Source organism: Acinonyx jubatus, chromosome A2, assembly GCF_027475565.1.
Source record: "Acinonyx jubatus isolate Ajub_Pintada_27869175 chromosome A2, VMU_Ajub_asm_v1.0, whole genome shotgun sequence".
Taxonomy (NCBI): Eukaryota; Metazoa; Chordata; class Mammalia; order Carnivora; family Felidae; genus Acinonyx; species Acinonyx jubatus.
This window is the reverse complement of record NC_069383.1, coordinates 114,213,203-114,237,793: the sequence shown is the minus strand read 5'-3', so window position 1 is coordinate 114,237,793 and position 24,591 is coordinate 114,213,203. Positions and strand designations below refer to the sequence as shown.

Below are 24,591 nucleotides of genomic sequence, written 5' to 3'. Positions count from 1 at the left end.
GGGTTTGTAGCTTGTCCCCTTAATCGAACCATTCATAGGACTCTGCTTCCTTCATGGGATTCTTGTATCAAGCCAGAAACAGAAGGACTCTTGCAGTTCATTCCTCGGTCAGATGCGGACATCAGTCTTTTGACCAGAGGCCTGCAAAAGAAGAAGTTCTCAATTAAGTTCTTGGGGCTAAATGGGGTCCTTGCCAGATCCAAACAGGCAGTGCTGCCTGGTCCAGCAGCAGAGGTATGGGAAGATAAAAGCAGGAGTTGGAGTCTGTTTGGGGGGATTGTGCCCCTACTGTGTGCTGGGGATGTTGCAGTGGACAGACACACCCATTGCCTTTAAGAGATGGTGGAGAAGATGGATGCTGGACAAGTCACAGTGAAACGGGATGCAAGGTTCTCAGATGGGAAAGCATAATGCTATGGGAGGCTCAGAGAGGCTAAGTGACTCACCCAAGGTTGCACAGCCAGGGTAGCCAAGCTGGCATTTGAACTGAGATCCTCTGACCTCTTTCCTTAGTGCCATGAACCCCCCCGAGGTAACTGCCTAAAACATTTTTAGAAGTTGCTCAGTGTAATGCAATCCTGATTCTTTGCTGGGTACCTCAGGACGCATTCTTCCATTCGTGTCATCCATAAATATAGAAAGCATATCTTTCTAGGGGCAAGTTCCAGGCAAGGTAGCAGGAATAAGTCACAAAGCTAAACCCTGGGTTTCCTGTGTTGAGTCCTCACTAATACCCAGAGTTTTCACTGTTTTCTCTCTGTTACAAGCAGAAAAAAACAGACAAGTAGGGAAGAAAACTCAAGGGAACATTTGGCTCCACAGATTGGAGCGGAGAGCTTGAGTGAGGGACAGGGATTTGGACACCCGGATCTCCTGTCAGTGCCGAGTTCCGTAAGGGCGAGCTCACCATGGCTGTTCTGAACACTGAGGGCTTCCTCTGCGTCCCTGGTCGCTAGGGGAAACCAAGCATTTTCCTGATGAATGCATCTTAACTCCCTTTCATCCCAGACACAGAGCTCTGTGTTTGTGCACTAAATGTTACTTTGAAAACAGTGCAGTTGGGAGTGGATCTCGTCTTCTGGGCTTGTTGTTTTGTAATATTTCCCTCACACATCTTATTGGCCTCACCTAACACGAGGCACCGGTCATAATGGCATGCACTGAGCATTTACTCTGAGTTGGACGATGTGCTGAGCACTTTATATGTGTCACTTTATTTGGTCCTCTAAATAGCCTCGTGAGGTCAAGACTGTTGTTGCCCTGGGTCAGTGATGAGGAGCCCAGGATCACACAGCCAAAAAGTGGAGGAACTGGGATTCAAAGCCAGTCTAGAGCCGTGACAGAGTTGGCCCCAGAACCCAGGTCTTGTGACCCCTGTGGGCATCACCTCTGGCTTTGGGCAGACCGTTCTCTTTCTGAGACTTCTCACATCAGTTCCAGACTCCAAGCCAGAGTTCCGTCCATGGGGTGTTTGCACACTGGCCCCATCCGCACTGGACAACTTGCCCTTCCCCAGACACGCCTCATCCCTCCTCGTCACCATGAGGTATGGTGCCACCAGCCTCCCGCTTCCCCTGCCCACTCAAGCCCTAAGTTCCCACTGAACTGTACACTTAAAACAGGTGAGTTTTATTCTGGGGATTTTTTTTATTGTGATAAAATATGCATCCTAAAGCAAGTGAATCTTATGGTATATAAACTATGTCTCTACAGCTGTTTAAAAAAAAAAAAGAAAGAAAGGAGTTAGGAATGCTGGTTCCATGGTGACTCTTTCAGGAAGGCTTCCCTGTTAGCAGGTTGTTTGGGGTTATAGGGACTAGAGATGCACCCTGTTTAACCTCAGTTAATGGGGTTTATTTTTTGTGTATAGCGGGATGTGAGAAAGACAAAACACAGGGTCACCACCATACTGCCGGGCCCCACAGAGAGCTGGAATGTTTTTTGGATCCACTGGAGACTCATTAGCCTATCCTGTCTCTACAGTAGTGTCCTCTGCTCCCTTCTGTAGGATGGAGACAACGAGAGGCCTGAGCTCCTCGCTGCTTACTCCTTGGCTTTGGCTCTTCCTGCTTATGCCAACTAATTCTTCTTCTTGCTCCACTGCACCTTTCATTCATTCAGTAAACATTTACTGAGTAATACTGTGTACCAGGCCCTCCTCTAGGCGCTTGGGATACGCCACAGACGAAGATTCCTGCCCAGATGGGGCTTATAGTCTGCTTCCTGGATTCTGCTCACCCATGTGTCTGTTGTCCCTGGCTTCTGCTGGCCCGTGACGTGATATCTGTTGTGTTATCATTTCTGTGATCTCATAGCTTTTGATGTTTGTCCCTGATTTCTACCGACTATGGCTGCTTTGTATGTTTCACATTCTGCATTTTGAGAGGCAGTCTTCTAGTTCAGGTAGCCAGTATCTGGTTGTCCAGAAACTTTGCCCCAGGCCAGCCCACAGACAACCCGTGAATGACTGTCGAGGACCGGTCTGGGTGCTAAGGTAAAGGGATGAATGAGATGAAGGGTCCTGCCTTCTTAATACTTATGCTCTAGTGGAGGGACGGGCAAGACATAAATCAACAAATGAATATAAAATGCAGTGTTGACGAGCAGTAAGTGATAAGCAGGGTAGCAGATTGAGGGATGTCCATTTCCATAGGTAGGAGGGGTGGCATTCGAATTGAGTGAGGACCCGAAGCATGCTTATATCTGAGAAGGAAGCATTGTGGGCAGAGGAAACAGCAGGGCCCTGGGCTGGAAGTGGTTTGGAATGTTCTAGAAAGAGGGAGGAGGCCTGAGTAGCTAGAGCAGAGTATGCAAGGGCAAGTGTAGGGGATCAGGTCAGAGTCATGGGGCCAGACACGCAAGGCCCTGTTGGCCACTGTGAGGACCTGGCTTTTGTCCAGAAGACCCCGGGAACCTCCAATGACATGATCAAATGTGCAGTAAAAAGCACCAACCTGGCTGCCGTGTGGACGATACACCGAAGGAAGGGAAGAGTAGTTCCAGGGAGGCTAATGCTGTCATACAAGCAGGGCCAGTGGTGGCCTAGACCAGGGTACAGTGTGGACACGAAGAGGAACAATGGGCTTCTGGGTCTCTTGTGAAGGTAGAACTGAGCGTAATGGTATACTTTCCTGATATACTTTCCCCCAGTCACCCAGGCAGATGCAAAGGTTGCCTCCTGTCTGCTCCTGAGGTGCTTACCTTGCGTGCCGCTGACGAGTTTCCCGATCTATAACGAGAGGATGATAATCACCCCTCCCTCCTGGGGTCATTATGAGCGTGCAGGGCCCTAGTGGGGCCCCTGGTGCAAAGTGGGTGCCCGGTGAGTGATGGCCATTATTTTCAGGAACATGGGAGGCGGGAAGCATGCAAGGGACCCCTCTGGGTTGGACTTCTCCCAGTGGACTTCAGGCAGCCCTGGTTCTGCTCTGACAGGCACCCTGGAGTCGGGACCTTTCAAGTTGAAAGTGGAGGGACAGACCCCTTTACTGAAATCCAAATAAGAGCCTGGGGCTTGCCCTAACTTATTTCAGTCCTCACAGCCCCTCAAAGCAATGGAACTCCACAGCCCCATTCTGCAGGGTCTCAGAGAGGTGAAGGGATTCACCCGAGGGCCTGTCGCAAGTGATGGGGTTCGGGCCTGAACAACTGACCCCTGGCCAAGAGTCAGGGTGGCATAGTGATGAAAGGCCAGGGCTTAGGGCCCACAGAAGTCTGAGTTTGAATCCTGGCTCTGCTCTGTATGGTCCTGAGCATGTCCCTTCCCCCTCTCTGTGCCTCAGTTTCCTTAGCTGTGAAAAATGGGGCAACACTGGGCTCCTTGCTTGGTTGGGGTGAGGCCTAAGGAAGGTGCTGGATGTCAAGTCTTCAATGGGACCCACATAGAGCAGACATTCAACAGCTGAGACCTCTCCTGTGTTGCCCCCAGGCCTGTGTCTCTGTGGCTCCTGCCTGGCATCCCTGCCAGCAGTTTGAAGTAGATGCCTCGTTGCCAGATGCTGTCATGGAAACCAAGAGATGGGGTGTAGGAGAGGCCTGGAGGAGGTCTGGGGGGAGGGGACATCATTCCCTTGCTCACCCTCTGGCCCACCTTAGCCAGCTCATTACAGCAGTGATGGCTCAGAGGAACAGAGTGGGGGCGGGAAGCCAGGCTGTGATGGAGGAGACAAAGGCTGGCTGGGCTCAATTGGAAGCCTTGTTCCTGTAGGGAGTGTGGGACACAGGGCACCACCTGTGGGGCCACTCGAAGCCACCTCCCAGGCCCCCCAAGGCTTGAGCAGGCTAGAGCCAGGATGTGACTCACTCTGGAATCCCTTGTCTAGCCGTTCCTTCTGCTCCCTTCAAGAGGCAATACATTCATTGTCTTGCCCTTTGAAACAGCCTCCCCACAGCATCTCTGTCAAGTCAAAGCCGACAACCCTTCTGACTGTTTCACTGAATTGATATCAAAAATGAGTGGCTCGCTGTCTTGCAGCAAGAACAGCTCCATTTGGAGACCGAGACTCCCCATCCAGGTGTCCTTCAAAAATTAGATCCCTTTGGACACCTTGTCTCGAGGAAATGGTCCTCCTCCCCCTTCTCCATGCCCCAGCCCTCTGGAACTACATCCCACACCTCGCCTTCCCACAGCATGTGGACGCTGTTAGGGCTCCCCTCCCCTATTCAGAAGGCACACTTGGAGCTCTGCAGCTTTGCAGGAACTCGGGAGGAGGACCCCAGGGCTTGCAGTCGTACAGAGCCGTGTTGGAATCCCCACTTGCTCTGTCGTTTACACACTGCGTGATGGGTCAGTGACCCCTGGGAGTCCCAGTTTTCTTACCGGTTCAAGGGGATTTGAGCGTAGGATCTGCCTCATGGGACTCAGCGAGTTGACCCAGGTAGAGCATCAACAAACTGCATTACTGTGCTCGTCACTTCACACCTTTCTTTCAACTCAGGAGCAAGGAAGGAAGCAGAAAAAGACAACCCGTAGACACACTTTGTTTATAAAATTAAGCCCTTTCTCTTTAAGATGGATAGAATCTGCTAAAGGCTTTCCTTGGAGGAGATGTTCTCAGCTTTGGATCAGTGTGCCAGACATTTATTGCATACCTACTATGTGCCAGGCTCTGTGCTAGGTTCTGAGGAAATAATGGGGGACAAGGCTTTGGAACCTGCAGCATGGTGGGGAAGACAGACCCGTGTACAGTCAGTCTCCACGTGAGAAGATATGTGCTATGGTCTAAATGGACACAAGGACTGCAGCTGTAAGGATGCCCGCGGGGTTATGGGACGGGGGGGCGGGGGGGCGGGGTGGGGTGCGGTGATACTTATCTCAGCCTAAGGATGCACTAGCATATTTTTCAAAGACAAGCAGGATGTAATTTAGCACAATCAGGTGAAATGAGCTCACAGGCAGAAGGTACAGCCTCAGCAGAGGGAAATAGCATCCCAACCAAATAGCATTGTGTGTTCAGGAAACCGGAAGGAGTTAGGGTTTGCCAAAGCATCAAGTCAAGCTCACGGGCAGGGGGTGGTCGGAGATGGACATGCCTAGAGAGTTAAGCAGGTCATTAGAGATTGACTCCCTTGGTCTAACCTAGAATCTTTTCATTGCAATGAAAGTTTCAGCATCCCTGGGAGACCCAGTGGGCGGGAAAGTTTTTTAAATTTATTTTCCAGAAACATGCACTTCGTGGAGTGGTCCCAGGACCAGCAGCAACTGCATAAGTTGGGAGTTTGTTAGAAATGGAGAACATCAGGCCCCACTCCAGAGCTGCAGAATCAGACTCTGCGTTTTAACAAGGTGGCGCATATGCAGCTTACAGAGTGAGGTGACGCAGTGCCGAAAAGCACCCAGACATCACCTGCTCTGCTCCCAGCTCCCTAGTAAACGTGGGCTCGTGGCTCTTCAAGCAGTGCAGGACCTTCATTAGGTCTGTGTCATTGGTCTTAGATGAAGGCTAGCAAGGGCACTGCCCCAATGTTGGGATAGCCCTAAACGGGGATATGTCTGAACTGCTTTTACCACCTCCCTGGAGTCTCTTGCCTGGTCTCAAGCAGGATCGAGTGGGACATATTAATACAACTTTTTTACTTATTCAGCAAGGGGAAAGCTTTCTCTGTTCCTTGTTAACAACAGTCTCCAAAAGAAAAGATATTTGGGCAGGAGATGTGGCAGGTGCTGCTTACTTGACCCCCCTCCCTGAGATGGCTTGTCTTCAGGGACAGGGTGCCTAGACCTTGTGCGTGTCACTTTTATAGATTCTTTGTTCATCCATGTGTTCTCTTGAGAAAGGGACAGTGGCTACAAAGTCTCTTGCATCTCCCAGGACCTTGAAAATCAGACCAAGTGGTTTGGACTTCTACCAGAGCACCAGGGAGCCACTGAGGAGTTCCAAGGAAGGGAGTAACAAGATGAACGCTGCTGGTTGAAAGACCACTCTGCCAGCAGGGAGGAACTGGCAAGAAGGGCTTGGTGACATCAGTACAGAGGCTAGTGTTGTTGGAGTCCAAGTGAGAAAGATGAGGTCTGGGTCTGGCCAGTGGCCCTGTTTGGTCACACTGCACCAGCCCATACTTTGCCTTGCTCAGTGGGTAATGTCGCACAAATTCCAAGTGTGTAACCCATCTAGTCTCCAGGAGAAAGAAGCAGCTGCTAAGTTTGAAGCAGTCACTTAGAACTAGCTGAGAATAAAAATTGGAACCTTCTGCAGGTCATACGTGGCCAGTGAAGTCATCTATTTAGATCTGGACAGTTTAGGAACTGCTGGCCGGGCTCTCGACTTCCCCTGGGAACTCCCCCGAATTCTCACACCAGCCCCTGGGGTGGACGTGGAAGGGCCTGTTGAGGACTCAGGACCCCTGGGCCCAGCTGAGAACGGGGAGGAGGAGAGAGAAACACAGCCTCAAAGTCCTTCTGTTGCCTTCGGTGAATCTCACTAGGGAGAAAGTGTTTCCCAAAGCCGCTCCGTGGAACCCTCAATAGAAGGAGGTTCCATGGTCGCATAAGTCTGGGAATGCGGCATATCACATCCCCTTCTTAGGGATTCACGATGCCCAGTAAAGCGTGAGGACTTTAGCTCAGACAGAACCTGGCTTTGAATCTCAGTTCCACCATTTCTTGGGTTGATTCAGTCTCATCTGCAAAATGGGAATAATGGCAGTACCAATGACATAAAGTTATCAGGAATATTTATGAGATAATGTGTAGCATCCGTCTTGTACATTAGGAAACACTAAATAAAGAGAAGCTTTAAAATTATGATATTTTAATAGTAGTAAATATTTGTATTAATAAATAAAAATACAAATTATTACTGTCTTATTATTTTAACTTTAAAGGCTCTGAGAAATCCTGCAGTAGAATCTGCTTGACTTTGCTTAACCTAATGTTTCTGAACTTTATTTGATCTTGGAGTCTCCTTTTTCACGTAACATACAGGACTTTCTAAGAAATTCATGCTCTGTGGGACTCTGGGAAATACTGATTTTTGTGTTTAGGGAACAGTCTGGAGAAGTCAATGTCTCTGAACCAGGATCCAGTCTAAATATGGATCTTTCTGGGCATAAAGAGTTGTGTTTCATTCTCAGTGCCTCCTCCATCTCCTTTTCCCCCTAAGATTGTCACTCAGGAAGAAAGGCATGAGCTAACCATGCCAGAGTTGTAGGGCTAGCAGTATGGAGTGAGGCTTGAGAGTCTGGCTCAGGCCTCAGAAAACTCCTACTCATCCTTCAATAACCCACTCCAGTGTTAACTTTTCTCAGAAGACTTCCCACCTTGCCAAGGCAAAATTACTTGACCTTTCCCACTTGAGAAGGCCCATAGCCTCTGGAGCAAATGTCACACTCAACATGTACCACGTTTAACTATAGTTATCTGTTATGTAACTGTCTCCTCCCAGCTAGACCATGAACTTCTTCAGAGCAGGAATCCATGTGTGTTATCTCAGGACTCTCAGACAACACTTCATCAAGACCAGATTTCATTCATCACCTTCTCTGAATTCCTTGTGACTCAGCCAAAGAGAGGAGGAGTGAAGAGATAGCTCTGGCTCTTCTGAGGCTGGGAGAGGACATCTCCACCCTGACAACTCTGCTGGTTCCCATTGCCTTGGGGGAAAGAATCATTTCCCTCCGATGGCCACATGCATGGTTCAAGACCTGCCCAGGGTCTCTGAGAACAGAAGCCAGGAAGCAGGAGATGAAAACTGGGGTTACTGAGAGGGATAAAGAGAAGAAAAGAGGATAGTGAAAGAGCAGAGAAACCCACAAAGGAATGGTGATAAGAAAAGCCAGCTCCCAGGGCCCACTCCAGAGTTTGTATGCCATGAACTGTAAACTTGGCTTGTGTAGAGCTAGGTGAGGGCTCTGAGGCTGCCTAACCTTGGGAGGACACAGCTGTCTCCAACACTCTGAGGCTGGCATGGGCCTAGTGCAGAGGGGCCCTGTCTGATCCTGGATGCTCAGAGGCCAGAGCCAGAAGCTGGGAGGCAACACCTGGCTGTCCCCATAGCCTACAGACTCAGCTCAGGGCATGCCAGAGCCCCAATGGTAGTGAGACGAGTGAGGAGGGTGAGCTCAAAGCCAGCGTGGAAACGGGAGGAGTTTTGGGCAATAGAATGCTCCCCCCCACCCCCCACCCAGGACAACCATTCAGTAGCGTGTGAGGACTGATTCAGGCCTAGATCTAACATGGTCCCAGCAGGGGTGTCTTGATTCCATGGTTCATATGGATCTCCCTCAGTGTCTGGAGATACCAGGATGCGGGTGTGGTTGAGACGTGAAACCTGGTCACATCTCAGGGTTCCGGCTGGGGAGGATCCTGTGGATAGGCGACAACGACAACATCATGATAAATCAGCTTCTGTTGTTACTGAGCACTTAATGTGTGCCCTGTCACAGTCAGCCTCACTTAACCCGCACTACAACCCAGGGGACAAGGCTATTTTACCCCGTTTTGCAGATAAGAAAGCTAAGAGCCAGCAGGGTTATACAAATTCCCCCAAGTCATGTAACTTGTGAGTAGTAAACCTGGGTTTCAAATTAAGTCTTTCTGGTTCCCAAACCCTGGTTCCTATCCTTAGGCTATACTACCTGTCATCCCAAGGAAATGGGAAAGATTCCCAGTTGTATGGACTAGACCAGTGGGTTTGCATCCCTCAGACCCAGTGCTCTCTTTCATTGCTAATAGTTCGTGATACCCTCTTTCCCATCCTGAAATGCGGTTCATACATGGACCGAGCAATCTACCTACAAATATTAAAAATGGTGGTGGTAACAGTAGCCATACACTAATCTTGTGGTAAAGGAGACATAAGAGGAAAGCCATTTATAATGCAATACTAATACATGTTTCACTCCATAAATGCTTGGGCACACCCACACTCAAAGATCTTCTGAAGCAGACACATGCCTGCAGTCACATCTAGAATCAGGTAAAGGCATGGGTACAAAGGTAGGCAGATACAGGCGTGTTGAGTCAGCAAGTCAAATGCCACCCGGTGACTCAGTCCATGGTAAAGCTCCAAACAAAACAATGCATCACCTTCCCCGATGCATGATCAGGGCAGTATTAGACGATTCGGAGCAGATTGAAACCACGCAATGAATTCTTGTGTTTGTATGTAAATGGAAGGAGGCGTTCTAGATTTAGATCGTTATAAACACGTGTCTCCACCTACACAGAGTCCAGGGAACATTTAAAAGTAGGCAGGGCAAAGGACAGTGCTTGCTGTATGAGGCCTCACTCACTGCTGCCCACTAAATGCCAGTTGTGCCCTCCAAATCATGGTGATGATTCAGAACACGCCCTCCATTTCCAGATGCTCCACAGCTGATACCTCCAGACGTCACCACCACCACCGCCTGTTGAAAGCCATCTCCTAGGCTAGCACGGTGGGGTGATGGGGTCTAAGGTTTAGAGAGGTACATGGGCACCGTGATTCCCACCCCACCATGCTAGCTGTGTATTGCAGGCCTCTGGCTTCAGTTCCAGATGCCACCTGCTGGTGACACCTTCCGGTGTCCAGTGTCTCAAGTTGGCTCAGGACCTGGGCAGGATGAGCCTATATATAACCAAGTAGGAAAGAGAGAATAGAAATTAATGAATATTGAGTGTTTACTGTTAGCTAGGCCCAAGGTCATACTGTTAATGAGGGCTAAAGCCAAGATTCAGACAAGACTGATTCCAAAGGGGATAATCTCTGATTTTTTTTTTTTAACATTTATTCCTTTTTTGAGAGACAGAGAGAGACAGTGTGAGCAGGGGGAGGACAGAGAGAGAGACACACACAGAATCCAAAGCAGGTTCCAGGCTCGAGCTATAAGCACAGAGCCCAACACGGGGCTCAAACTCACAAGCCGTGAGATCGTGACCTGAGCCGACGTCAGATGCTTAACCGACTGAGCCACCCAGGTGCCCCAAAGGGGATAATTTCTATTGTGCTTTTTAAAAACTAAGGTTGCAATTTGGGAGATTAATGTAATGGGAGTGTTAAGGTAATGGTATATACTCCAGAGCACAGTATGGGGTCAAGTACAAACCCAGCCCTACTCTCCATCAGCTGAGTAACTTTGAAATGGCACTTCCTTCACTTTTTTTTTCCTGGTGAACTCCTACTCATCCTTCAAAACCCAATTCAAACATTACCTCCTCTGTGAGTTATCCCCAGCTCCTCCAGGATGAGGGAGTAGTCCCTCCTTTGGGCTCTATGCCTCTATGCTCCCATCATTAACTCTCACCATGACACTTATCACCCTGTGTTGTGATTCCTGCTGTGTCTGTCTCTTCTACTTGATGATGAGCTCCTTGAGGGCAGAGACCTTCTCTGATTCGTTTTAACACCTCTGCTTCTTTCCCTCCACCCCCAGTGCCCAACACAGTGCCATCCAGGTCCATCACAGGCATGAAGAAGTAGAGAATTTATCTTTGACTGAATCAATTCACTTTGCCTGCTAAGTTGCTCACAGAGCAGACCCTTCATGCTGGGCGAGTAAGTGGAGCAGGTCACAGTCACCTGGGATTTATGAGCTGTTTATGGCTTCTCTTTAAACACAGAAGCTTCTCAGTTGGCACAGATAGAGACAGGAGTCAGCCTGTCCCTGCAGCAATTCAGCCTCCCTCTGAAGAGATGTATCCAAAAGAGTGCCTCTGTGGGGGTTCTTTCAGACACATCTGCTTCCTGCAGGCATCTCTGTTATTTTGGCCCCTCTACCTCCACACCAGAGCTTCCCGAAGCCGAGAAGAGGGGGCTGGCTTGCATTTAGATCCAGGCCTTGGAGGGAGGAGATGCTGTTTGCCTGTCCCGGCCAGCATTCTTCGTCACGCAGCCTTCCGCCTCACGCATACTTAGTTCCTCTTGTCTCCCCTGGGTTCAGGTTCATGTCCTACCCAGACTGTGACCTCCGGGCACCATCCTCCTTTCTTTCAGGATCCAGCTTGTCCTCCTCACACCGGTGGGCCATACGTTTGGTCCATTCCCCCGCCTCGTCTGTGGGCACATCCCTCTTAAAGAAAGGTGCCAAGTTCATGGGCTTTGGGAAGAGACCTGGTTTCAAATCCCAGGTCCTTACTTCCTAGCTAGGTGCGTGCAGTGGACAATGTTGGTGTTCTACCCTATGTCCTTTACAGTTTCTCTGTGACCTTCCTCCAACTCACGGTGCTTTTGCCTCCAAAGGTACACACCATGACCCTTCTCTGAAGGGCTGCTCTTGGGCTATGAGCCATTTTGTCCACAAGTGCAGAGATCCAGAAGTGTCTGAGAATTTATACCTTCACTCCCATCCCCTCAGCTCTGGACCAAAGACTGTTGGGTGTGGGAATCTGGAAGCCCATCTTCCATGCCTTGGCTGGGCCACCCCTGGGCTGTGTCAGACACTTCAGAACTCCCACGCAGGATACCTGCTCGGCTCCCTCTCCCTCACCCCCTTTCTGCTTTCTCCTCAGACCCTTCCCTTGGCACATCTCTCACTTATGAATCCTTCCCTCTGGCTCTGTTTCTGGGGAACCTGGCTTAAGACAGCGCCTCAGGTGGGTAACTCCACACTTCTGAGCCTCTGTGTTCTCTTCCGAAACTTGAGGCTAGTAGTGCCTATGCCTTAGGGTTGTTGGCGGGATTAAATAAAATAGATGCAAGGTTCCTGGCCTATGGCATGTAGGAAGCTCACACATGGTTCCTTTTTTTTCTTTTCAGAAAGTCAGCCAGAGAGCATGCGTCTGGAGAGTGGGAGCCCCAACTTGTGTTTCAGGAAGTCTCTTTGCCTCCCTAGACCTCAGTTTCTTTTTCTTTCTGAATAGCTTTGTTACGATATACTTCACAGACCACACAATTCACCCATTTAAAGTGCACAATTCAATGGTTTTTGGTATGTTTACAGAGATGTGCAACCATCACCATGATCTAATTTTAAAACATTTTTATCACCCCACAAAAAAGCCCTGACCCATTAGTTACTCCCCATTTCCTCCCTCTTCCAGGCTCACCCCACAGCCCCTGGCAACTGCCAGTCCCCTTTCTGTCTCTATGGATTTGCCTCTTCTGGACATTTCCTGTAAGTGGAGTCATATAATGTGCGATCTTTGGTGGCGTCGGCTTCTTTCATTGAGCATAATGTTTTCAAGGCCCGTTCATGTTGTGGCCGGGGTCAGAATTTCATTCCTTGTGGTGACTGAGTAATCCATTGTATGGAGGGAGCACACTTTATGTATCCATTCATCATTGGATGAACGTTTGGGTTGTTTCCACAGTTGAGCTATTATGAATAATGCTGCTATGAACAACTTTTTAAAAAAAGTTTTTTTAATGTTTTATTTATTTTTGAGAGAGAGAGAGAGAGAGAAAGCAAGCTGAGATGGGGCAGAGAGAGAGGGAGACACAGAATCTGAAGCAGGCTCCAGGCTCTGAGCTGTCAGCACAGAGCCCGACATGGGGCTCAAACCCATGAGCTGTGAGATCATGACCTGAGCCGAAGTCAGGCGCTCAACTGAGAGAGCCACTCAGGCACCCCTGCTAGGAACAGTTTTCTATGTGGATATATGTTTTTATTTCTCTTGGCTACACACACACACGCACAAATTCCACTCCATGTATGTATATGTAGGAGTGGAATTTGTGTCATATGGTAACTGTGGGTTTGCTAAACTTTTTGAGGAATTGCCTATTTTTCAAAGAGGCTGTACTATTTTACAGTCTCATTGAAATGTATGAAGGTCTTAATTTCTCCCACATCCTCCACAACACCTACTTGTCTTTTTTATTTTAGCCTTGCCAGTGAGCGTGAAGTGATATTTCATTGTGGTTTTGAGTTGCATTGCCCTGACGGCTAATGATGTTGAGCATCTTTTCATGTCCTTATTGAGCATCTATAGATCTTCGGAGAAAGGTCCATTCAGAGTCTTTGCTTATTTTTACTTGGGTTATTTGCTTTTTTATCTTTGATTCATAAATGTTCTTTATATTTTCTGGATTATTAGCTCGTTATCAGGTATATGACGCCTCAGTTCCCTCATCTGTAACTTGCTGTTCCCAGGTTATGATACAAAGTATGTAAGGTGCCTGACAAATACCGGGTAGCTGTTAGTTGTTATCATTAATAGAATGCTCTTTCGTTTTTTTAATTTATATTCAAGTTAGTGAACATACTGTGTAGTCTTGACTTCAGGAGTAGAGCCCGGTGATTCATCTCTTACATAGGACACCCAGTGTGCATCCCAGAAAGTGCCCTCCTTAATTCCCATCACTGATTTAACCATCCCCCAACCACCTCCCTCCAGGAACCCTCAGTTTGTTTTCTCTATTGAAGAGTCTCTTATGCTTTTCCTTCCTCTCTGTTTGTATCTTATTTTTCCTTCCCTTCCCCTGTGTTCATCTGTTCAGTCTCTCAAATTGCACATAGGAGTGAAATCATGCGATGTCTGTCTTTCACTGACTGACTTATTTCCCTTAGCATAATCTCCTCTAGTTCCATCCATGTGGTTGTAGGTGGAAAGATTTCATTCTTTTTCATCACTGAGTAGTATTCCATTGTGTATGTATACCACATCCTCTTTATCCATTCATCAGTCGATGGACATCTGGGATTTGGGCTGTTTCCACAATTTGGCTATTGCGGATAGCGCTGCTGTAAACATTGGGGTGCAAGTGCCCCTTTGAATCAGCATTTTTGTATCCTTTGGATAAATTCCCGGTAGTACAATGGCTGGGTCGTAGGGTAGCTCTATTTTTAATTTTTGAGGAACCTCCGTACTGTTTTCCAGAGTGGCTGCACCAGCTTGTATTCCCACCAACAGTGCAAAAGGATTCCCCATTCTCCACATTCTCGCCAACATCTGTTGTCTCCTGAGTTGTTAATTTTAGCCGTTTCGGCCACTTTAGACAGTGTGCAGTGGTATCTCAGTTCACAGGGCCAGATAAGCCTCCCGATAATATCCCATCTGTCCCTCCCCTCTATCAATTTCACAAATGAAGCAACTCATGCCAGAGAAGGAAAGTTACTTCCTCCTCTTGGATTCAGAAATGGCCTAAAGCATATCTGCAATGGAGCCCAGCTGTGTGACCTTGGGCAGGTTACTCCTCTCTGTGCACCCCCGTGTTGTTATGTGTAAAAGGGAGGTGAGGGAGGGAGTGTAAGCTCACCTGCTCTGAGCAACTTCTATGTGGTAAGCATTGCCTGAAATGCTTCCAGGAACATCTTCTTGTTCAGTCTTCCCAACTTCCCAAAGTCATATGTGTTCCTGCGTGCCCATTTACATGTAGAAACTGATACTCAGAGAGATGAAGTCCCTCGCCTGAGGGCTCACGTCTGGGAAGTGACAGCATCAGGATTTTCTAACCCCAATGTCTGTCTTCTCTTTTGCTGCCACAACGCGTGTCCTGGGGTACTCCATCCTGGGTCACCCCAGGAAGGGACTTTTTCCTTTTTTTCTTTGCTAATATCGATTGTGATTATATCAGAAACTTTCTAATAACCACAGAGGACACCTGAGGAAAAAGGAAAACGCACTTCCCACTCTGATCCTATCTGATGCTTTCATCATCTTTAGACTTGCAAGATTTTAGGGGCACTTGGGTGGCTCAGTCGGTTAAGCGTCAGACTTCGGCTCAGGTCACGATCTCGCGGTCCGTGAGTTCGAGCCCCACGTCAGGCTCTGTGCTGACCGCTCAGAGCCTGGAGCCTATTTCAGATTCTGTGTCTCCCTCTCTCTCTGACCCTCTCCCATTCGTGCTCTGTCTCTCTCTGTCTCAAAAAGAAACGTTAAAAAAAAAAATTTTAGACTTGCAAGATTTTGAATGTAGTCCAGGCCCAGCTGAGACCCACCTTTTTGAGGCGGTGGCCTGAGGAAGCCAGAAGTTTAACCATCCCCAAGGCCAACCCGAGCCTAGACTGTGCTGGCTTTGGGAGGTAAAGATCCCTTGGGCCTCTCCTTGTAGAAGTCAGGCAAGTTTGTGTTCTCACTGGGTGTGTGTATGGGGGGGTCTCTTGGATAGGGGGGCTCAGATTCTAAAGCAGTGGTTTTTAGCCGAGAGTGATTTTGCCCCCACTGGGCTTTTTTTCCTACAGGTATTTTGGTGGTTATGACCTGGGGAGGGTTGGGAAGAGGTGCTACTTACCTTTCAAAGGTACAGGCCAGGGATGCTGCTAAACATCTTAGAGTGCCCAGGCAGCCCCCCAAAGAATTCTCCTGCCCCAAGGTGCCAGCAGTGCAGAGGCTGAGAAATTCTGTTCTAGGCAAATACAGCTGCAGGATCGGACCTGCTTTTCCCAGGGGCCCACAAGGGGCATGGGCACGTGTGTGTGTGTGCATGGGGGTGACTACTGCTAAGGAAGATCTTCTCTACTTGATTGCTAGGGATCCTTGTCTTGTCCTGCCCCCCTTCCTATGTTCTAGGCTGGACGTTGCAAATAAACTTGTGATGAAGGCCGGTGGCAGGAAAGCTTGCTCTATTGTTTTAAAGCACCGAGGATCCCGTTCCCCTACCGGGAGGGGGCAGGTCCCTGCCGCTCAGAGAGGCAGATGATGAAATGGTTGGCTCATGTTTTGTGAAGCCTGGCACCTCTTGAGGGCAGGCCCCGTGTCTCATTCATTGCTCTTTCTCCAGTGCCCAGCACAGTAAATGAGCGTAGCAGGACTTTGCTGAATGAAAACTGGTGGCCAGAGGAGATACTTCCTGGTGGTTTAAGAGCCACCCCAGTCTTAGCCTATGGCCAGCCTCTCACCTCCCAACTTTTACAACCAAGTTACATGTTAATATAATGGAAGCAACTAGCTATGGCAAATTTGTTGAGTCTGACAGGCACAATTCTAAGTCGCTTACATACGTGAACTGAGTTCATCTTCACACAACCTATGAGAGAGAGATTATTGTTATATTCCTACTTGATAGATGAAGAAACTGAGACAGAGAGGGTAAGTAACTTGTTTGCAGTCACACAGCTCAAAAGCAACAGAGGCAGAATCTGAACACAGGTGGTCTAGCTCCATGCTCTTTATCACTGGATATTTTGCTCCCTTTCTTAAAAGCTGCCAGCAAAGCCCAGCCTGCCCTCCCCGTCTCATGTTTCTGGGGCCACCTTTCTCCCAGACAGACATAAGAAGCTGACAAGTCAGGCATTACTAATGGGAGCGGAGGAAGCACTTTCCTAACATACCCAGATATTGTTTTTGAAGCCTGAATGAGAGAATCAGACTAATTGTGGTAGGATAAATGGGCATGGGGTTCATCCTTGGGGCTTCTGGCTTTATTTTTCCACTGTTTTTAGCTGTTCTTAAAACAAATAATGCTCATAAGGAAAAACTGCCAATAGCTGCTCATTGGATAGCAGGCCCCAGTCATACACCCTCAGACAAAAGCCTGGGGGATTGTGAGAAAATTCAAGTGCCTCTGGGTACTAGCACTATAGAGTCAGATTGAGGGGTCTGGAGTGTGAGCCTTATGAATGGGTATTTTTACCAAGCATCCCTGGACATTCTGAAGTACAGCCAGAGAGGGCAGGAGTCTAGAGCATTGCCTGGGGGAGGAGTGGGGCTCCGAAACCTGCATTTTCAGTCACTGAGGAAGAAATCAACTCCTGCTTATCATTGATGATGAAAGCATCATTCAAGTTTTGTCTCACAATTGCCTCCTCCGGGAAGCCTCTCCTGATTCATAGAGGCTAATTGCTCCTTCCCTGACCCCTGCACAGCACTTGGTACACCCATTACAGTTGATGTCACAGAGTAGTTATTTGTTTATTTGGCCCTTTTGAGTGAGAACTGTGTTTTCTCAGCTTCTGCACATCCAACACTGACTCCAGCGCTGGATATCAAGTTGGTGCTGGATGCATGTTTATTTATTTATTTTTAATGTTTATTTATCAGGTGCACGGACGGCTCAGTGGTTAAGCTTCAGCTTAGGTCACGATCTCATGGTTCGTGGGTTCGAGCCCCACGTGGGACTCGGGTTCGGCTCTGTGCTGACCGCTCGGAACCCAGATCCTGCTTCGTATTCCCTCTCTCTGCCCCTCCCCCTCTTGCTCTCTGTCTCTGTCTCTCAAAAAAATGAATAAACATTTTAAAAATGTTTTTTTATTTGTGAGAAATTGTGATAAAATGTGTGCTTGTGCACATGCACACATGGAGGAGGAGCAGAGAAAGAGGGAGAGAGAGAAAATCCCAAGCAGGCTCCACGCTGTCAGCACAGAGCCCAGTGCGGGGTTCAAACCTACAAACCGTGAGATCACGACCTGAGCTGAAATCAGGAGTGGGACGCTCAACTGACCGAGCCCCCCCCAGGTGCCCCTGGATGCATGTTTATTGAACAAACAGGTGACCAGGCAGACAGGATACTTTGGCCTTTGTCGAGAGCTCCTGGTGGTCTGGCCTACAGACTGAGAAGACCTGAGTTCTAACTTTGTGACTCCCTATCATCTTGACTTTGGGCTACTCATGTGCTCAGTGAGTCCTCGTTTGCTCATCTGGAAAATGGGAATAATATTAGTGCTTTGCTCTTGGGGAGCTCCGATGATACAGGAAACAGTGTGATGGTGGTTTGTAAACCTGAGGTGCCATGCTGATGTGGGGTGAAGGAGGAGGAGGATGTCCTTCTTGTTCTGGAATGTGGGCATTCTGAGAGATGCTGCTTATGGCAACTTCTGGGCTCTGAGCCTGACTTCCCCGGGTCACAGCACTCAGGGGAAGCAGATGGAAGTTCCAGATATGAGCACGTATGACTCCCAGGGAGCAGTTCACTGGGTTGTTTGGTATTATGTGGAAGCCTTGACCTCCGACCACCTTCCCTTGAGAGAGTTTTCCTGCTCTTTCTACCCACCTTTCGGGGCTCCTAAGGGGTCCCTAGACCCCTGCCAAGCAGGATCGGGCTGTACATTAAGTTCTTTTTAGTGCTGCAGCTCTAAGGTCAGCTTAGCATTCCAAAGGTCAGGCCCTTTCATCTTGTAAGGAACTTTCCCTTGAGAGTTCTATACCCTTGGGGTGTGCACAGCCAGAACTTCGGATTTATTAACCAGCTTTCAGAAAGCTACACAGCTTGGCTCTGATAAATCAAAGTGATGGACATTGCTGGCCTGAGAACAAAGGACAGCAGCTCTGCCATGGTGGCGGTGCACTTAGTAGTCAAAACTGTGGCTTTTACTATCGCACTTTTGTCCGTTACCAGATTACCAAATCCTGGAAGCATGACGTAGGCATTATTATTATTATTATTATCATTTTGCAGAGAAGAAAACTGAGGCTGCGAGAGGTGAGATAACTTACCCAAGGGCAAACTGCTTCTCCCTTGAGAAAGCTGGGATCCAGCTCGGAGCTGGCTGACAACCATTCACTGCCCCTAAGTGGGTGGAGGGGAAGAAGAGGCTGACTTTTATGCCTGGGGTGTCCCCCTGTCTTGGGGGACCAGGATCTGGGGCCTCTCTGATCCCCCATCCCCAGGGTCAAGAGAGCATTAGCACCAGTTACAGGAAATAAAGTAGCACAGATTAGAAGATCTGCCTGTAGCCTCACCTGCACCACAGGTGTGCTTTGGTTAATGTGGTCATGCATGAAAGTGCTTGGCTTCAGAACAGGTAGGCAGCCGGACACACAGAAGAGCCTGGAAGTAGACCTGAATACTTAGGAGAATGTAATGTGTATGTAGGGTGGAACTGCAAATCACTGGGGAAAAGACGCGTCACTCAGTGAATGGTGTTGGAACAGTTGGAGAGCTGCCTGGGAAATACTAAGTTGCACCTCAACTCACTCATTTCACCAGAATTCATTCCAGATTTATCAAAAACTTAAATGAAAAAAAAAAGATAAATACCAGTATTTGAAGAAGATAAAAGATTTTTAAAATAAGCTCAAATTGGGTGGAGATGGCCTTTCTAAGTACAATGTACAAAGATGCACCAAAAATGTTTGGTAAATTCCAACACCTAAAAATTTTAAATGTCTTCGTTATAATACTATAAGCAAAGTCAAAAGACAAGTCACCTGGAAAAAAATATTTGTAAACATATATCCCACACATGAGCTGATTTTCTTAATATATAAGGAGTCCTTACAACCAATAAGAGAAAGGTCAACCCCACAGAAAAAAAACAGTCAAACAACATGAACAGAAAAGGGGGGATTACAAAAGGCATTTAATCATGTAAAATGATGCTCAACCTCTCTTATTAGAAGGATTGTGAATTAAACTATGATCATATCACTCCAACTTACCAGAATGGCAAAGATTTAAAAGTTAGACAAGACATCCTGTTATCAAGGTTGTGCAGAAACAGACACCCTCAGAAGTTGCTAATACTGTGTAAAGGGTGCAGCCTACGGAGAGCGCTTTGGATCTTACGAGATTTTAAATGCACAAATCCTTCGACTCAGCGATGCCACTTCCAGAAGTCCGTCCTACAGAGGACTAGCGCCCAGGTGAATCAGCGATTGTACGAGGAGAGTCTGAAGTGGCAAAAGCTTGGAAATAACCATAAATGCCCCCTATAAGATATTGGTTAAATAAAGGACCGTATAGCCATAGACGTCTTGCACTGCAACTGTGGAAAAGAGTGACTCCAATTCATATGAAATGACATAGAATGCCTTTCAAAGGCCATTTGTTTAAAAGAAAGAAAGAAAGGGAAGGAGGGAGGGAGAAGGAAGGAGCAAAGAGTTTATGTCAACACTTATGCTTCTGTGCACATAGTTTGGTGCAGGAGACACAGGATGTTAGTAACAGAAGTGCTTCTGGGAATAAGATCTCAGTGGCTGGGAGAATGGGCTTAGTTTTTTCCTTTCTTTTTTCTTTTTTGATTGAAGTACAATTAACACAGTGTTATAACAATTTCAGATGTAATGATTCAGCAGTTCTGTACATTTCTCAGTGCTTGTCAAGATAAGTGTACTCTTAATCCCCTTCGCCTGTTTTACCCCTCCCCCCACCCACCTCCTCTCTGGTAACCATCAGTTTGTTCTCTGTGTTTAAGAGTCTGTTTTTTGTGGGGTTTTTTTGGTCTTTTTTCTTTGTATTGTTTCTTAAATTCCACATATGAGTGAAATCATTTATTATTTGTCTTTGCGTGAGTTATTTCACTTCGCATTATACTGTCTAGGTCCATCCATGTTGTTGCTCATGACAAGATATCATTCTTTTTTATGGCTGTGTAATACTCTGTTGAGTGTGTGTGTATCTCACATCTTCTTTCTCCATTCATCTATCAGTGGACATTTGGGTTGCTTCCCTATGTTGGCTATTGTAAATAATGCGGCAATAAACATAGGGGTGCATGGATCCTGTCGAATTAGTGATTTTGTTTTCTTTGGGTAAATAAACCAGTAGTAGAATTCCTGGACCATATGGTAGTTCTATTTTTAACTTTTTGAGGAACCTCCATACTGTTTTCCACAGTGGCTGCACCACTATGAATTCCCGCCAACAGTGCCCAAGGGTTCCTTTTTCTCCACATCCTCACCAGCACTTGTTGTTTCTTGTGTTCTTTATTTTAGCCATTCTGACAGGTGTAAAGTGATACCTCATTGTGGTTTTAATTTGCATTTCTCTGATGATGAGTGATGTTGAGCTTCTTTTCATGTGTCTGTTGGCCATCTGGATGTCTTCTTTGGATAAGTGTCTGTTCATGTCTTCTGCCCATTTTAATCAGATTGTTTGTTTTTTTGGGTAGTGAGTTGTATAAGTTATATATTTCGGACATTAACTTCTTATCAGAAATATCATTTGTAGATATTTTCTCCCATCCATTAGGTTGCTGTTTTGTTTTGTTGATGAGCTTTTTATTTTGGTGTAGTCCCAACCGTTTAATTTTGTACTCTATTTTCTTTAGTATCATTTTTTTCTAACTCTGGGCACAGATGTATTTATGTGTGTGTGTGTGTGTGTGTGTGTGTGTGTGTGTGTGTGTATGAACAAAGCAATGCAAAAACATCTGGCAAATAGGGGGTACTTAATGTATCAGTTTCCTTCCCCCTCACTGAACCTCAGTTTCCCCTTCTGCTAAACTGGAATGCTAAATTCCAGCACTGCCATTCTCTCTGGGACATTGTGAGCAGCAAAGGCAAGAGTCAAAAGAGAGCATGCTTTGAAAGGGGCCCATTAGTCTACTAATGTAGAATATCAGTAGTAATAGTATCATTGCTGTTTAAGGGCATCCCACATGTAGCCCCAAATAGGGCCCAGCCTGTTTGCCCTCGTGGCTGAAACTCTCCCTCTCTCAGCCTCAGTGTTTTCATCTGTAAAGTGGGCCCATCTAGAGCTCATGTTGGGGGATTCCTGACCCTGCAGGTCCAGAAGGCTTCCTGCTTGTTCCAGCAAGAGCCATCCTAGCTCCTCTCCTGCTTAGTTGACTAGAGGCCACCCCAGATCATGCGCTTATTAGCCTTCCATTCACCCTCAGGGTTATGTAATTCCAGACCTGGCTTCTTCCCAAACCTCAGGGTAGGGGGGATAGGAGGACCCAAAGGCCTGGAGTGAATCAACCTCAGGGTCATTACCGTGAGCCTGCTTGCCACTGAGGACAAAGATATCTTTTCCTTGTGGCAACAGAATGATCTTAGCAAACCAAAAGTCTCTTGTCTCCTGTGACACAAATGCGGGGAGCCCCTAAGAAACTGGGATTACCCATTTGGAAAGTCAACTGAAAATGTATCTTTAAAGTGTTTTTTTGCTGGCAACATGCAGGTGCCAGGTCTCCACAGTCCCCCTGGTTCACTTGTTTCTCCCATCCCTGGTGTCTGTGCCTGAGCTTCAGGCATAGAAAGTCCTTGTAACCCCTACTTGACCTATTCCTCTTCATGGAAGTAAGGTTCTTGGCTTAGTCATCTGCACCTTCCCAGCCCTTCTGTCAGACTGTGCTGCACGCTTGTTGACTTTAGAGATGAGTAAAGCAATGCCCAGAGAAGGATGGTGAGTTATTCAAAGTCAACCAGTGGCAGGATGGCAGAGCCAGGACCAAAACACATTTGTGAGCCCAGAGGAGAATGGGGTGATAGGTGATTCCTTCCTGTGGGAAGGTATCTTTCTCGAGCCCCCTTCTACCACCTGGGGTAAGGGGATCAGCAGCAGCTCTCAGGAATCCTCTTGAGCAGATGTTCTGACATATTGTGACCCACAATTGTTCCTATGAATGTTGGGCAAGAAGGAGGACTTTGTAGAGTGCCAGGGTTTGGGAAGAAGGGAAAAATGTAGGAGGAACATTGGTCTACTGTTGGCGTGTCCATGGACAAGCCATGCTGCCTCTCTGCATTGATTTCCATAGCTGTGATCCACCCACCTACCTCCAGGTGACCAAAGGGCCCAGAGGAAGGGCTTGAGAAGGGCTGGAAGCATTGCTGAGAGATGGAAACATCTCGTCATCTTGTCCTGGGTAGTCCTGTCCCCTCTTCTCTTTCTTCCTCTTCCAAGTGTGAACCATGTGCCCCTAGTGTTTTCCCCCTAAACTAGTTTCAAGTTCAAAGGAGCTTAGACAAGAAATTACAATCTGGAGATGCCTGGGTGGCTCAATTGGTTAAGCGTCGGACTCTTGACTTTGGCTCAGGTCATGATCTCGCAATTCATGAGTTCGAGCCCCACATTAGGCTCTGTGCTTATGGCACGGAGCCTGCTTTGGATTCTCTCTCTCTCTCTCTCTCTCTCTCTCTCTCTCTCTCTCTCCATCTATCTCTGCTCCTCCCCTACTTGTACTTCCCTCTCTCTCTCTCAAAATAAATAAAATAAACATTAAAAACATTTTTAAAGAAAATATATTCTGCAAGGTGAATGTTGGAGGCTAGGGAGTCAGAGCAAAGGGGAAGTAAGTACTCAGTTTAGGATGAGAAGGAACATCCAGGCTCAAGATCTCAAATTAGAATACAATATTTATGGAGAGACAAAAATGCATCTTTAAATATTACTTTGGGAGTGACCACCCCTTGATGTTGCATATGAAGAGGCCATTCATACCTGACACATCATTGCTATTTGCTCCTGCCAGCAAGAACCCCTAACGTGAGGTGTCTGTTGTTTCACAAATATGTTAACTCAGAAACAAGATCAAAGTCATAAGAAGACATTCAAACAGAAAGGGATCTCCTCTGAGGTGCCCTCATTTTGGGGTTAAGAAGGGTGAAGCCCAAAGATGGGACGTCCCCTATTTCGATCACACAGTGCATTCCTGGTAGCTGCCCCAACAGTGCTTCAGACATTTCACCCGAGCGTTTGCATAAGTCCACAGAAGAAAATGCGTGTCTGCTCTGCCTTTCCTCTGCTATAAGATCCTAAATGCTTCCCGAAGGCAGGGGTGGCATTGGACTTGTCCAGTCGTCTCTGTCCCTTCGTGCGTACATTCGGCAGAAACGAACTATTTGCACATCAGTGATCTCTTCTGACCTTCACGGAAACCCTTTGAGTGAGCAGGCAGGTCTTGTTTCCATTGCACAGATGCCAGAGAGCGCTCAGCGAGGTGGGGTGTTTTGTCCAAGGTCACATGGCTCGTGTGTAACTGTAACCCAGATTCTTTACTGTCAGATAAATCTGCTGTCCTTCTGGATCCAGGGGACACCCTCAAGTTCATGTTGTAGACCAGCCCAATGATTAAGAGCATGGCTCTGCATTCATACTCCAGTTACTGAAGCCTTCTGTGACTCACTTTCTTCATCTGTGGAGAAATTAGGAGGATAATAGTACCTATCTGCCTCAAGAAGAAGTAAATAAACAAATACATATGAAGCTCTTAGCATAGTGCCTGGGACATAGTTAGCACTCAGTGGATATTAGCCAGGCCACTAATGAGACACTTGGCATCAGTGGATGGGTAGTTTGGCAATTTTCAAAGGACCTTAGCAGTCCATGACATATAACAATTTGTTGTTTTTCTGAGACAGAAGTTAACTACTCACATGGAATGATATTATGATGATCATCTTAAAACATACACACATACTTTTTTCTGTGTGAAAAACAACCACTAGGGGAGTGAGAATAGTGTAAAGCCAGGTAATTGAGGGGAGAGACAGGCAGGAAGCATGTGTCTCTAGAATGACTGTGTGTAGGCAGAAAGCCAGGAGCCTTTCTGGAGCAGTACAGGAGGTTTCTGGGAAACCTTATGGATGTTGGCAGAAGGGTGTCATCCAAATGGCATTTAGCCAGGGCCCTG

The 24,591-nt window shown here is 47.3% G+C and overlaps 1 protein-coding gene across 1 annotated transcript in view; it reads left to right on the top strand.

Moving 5' to 3' along the window:
* The window catches only part of HRH1 (histamine receptor H1), a 78,040-nt gene that overhangs the window by 11,607 nt on the left and 41,842 nt on the right, over positions 1–24,591 (top strand). The window lies entirely within an intron of this gene.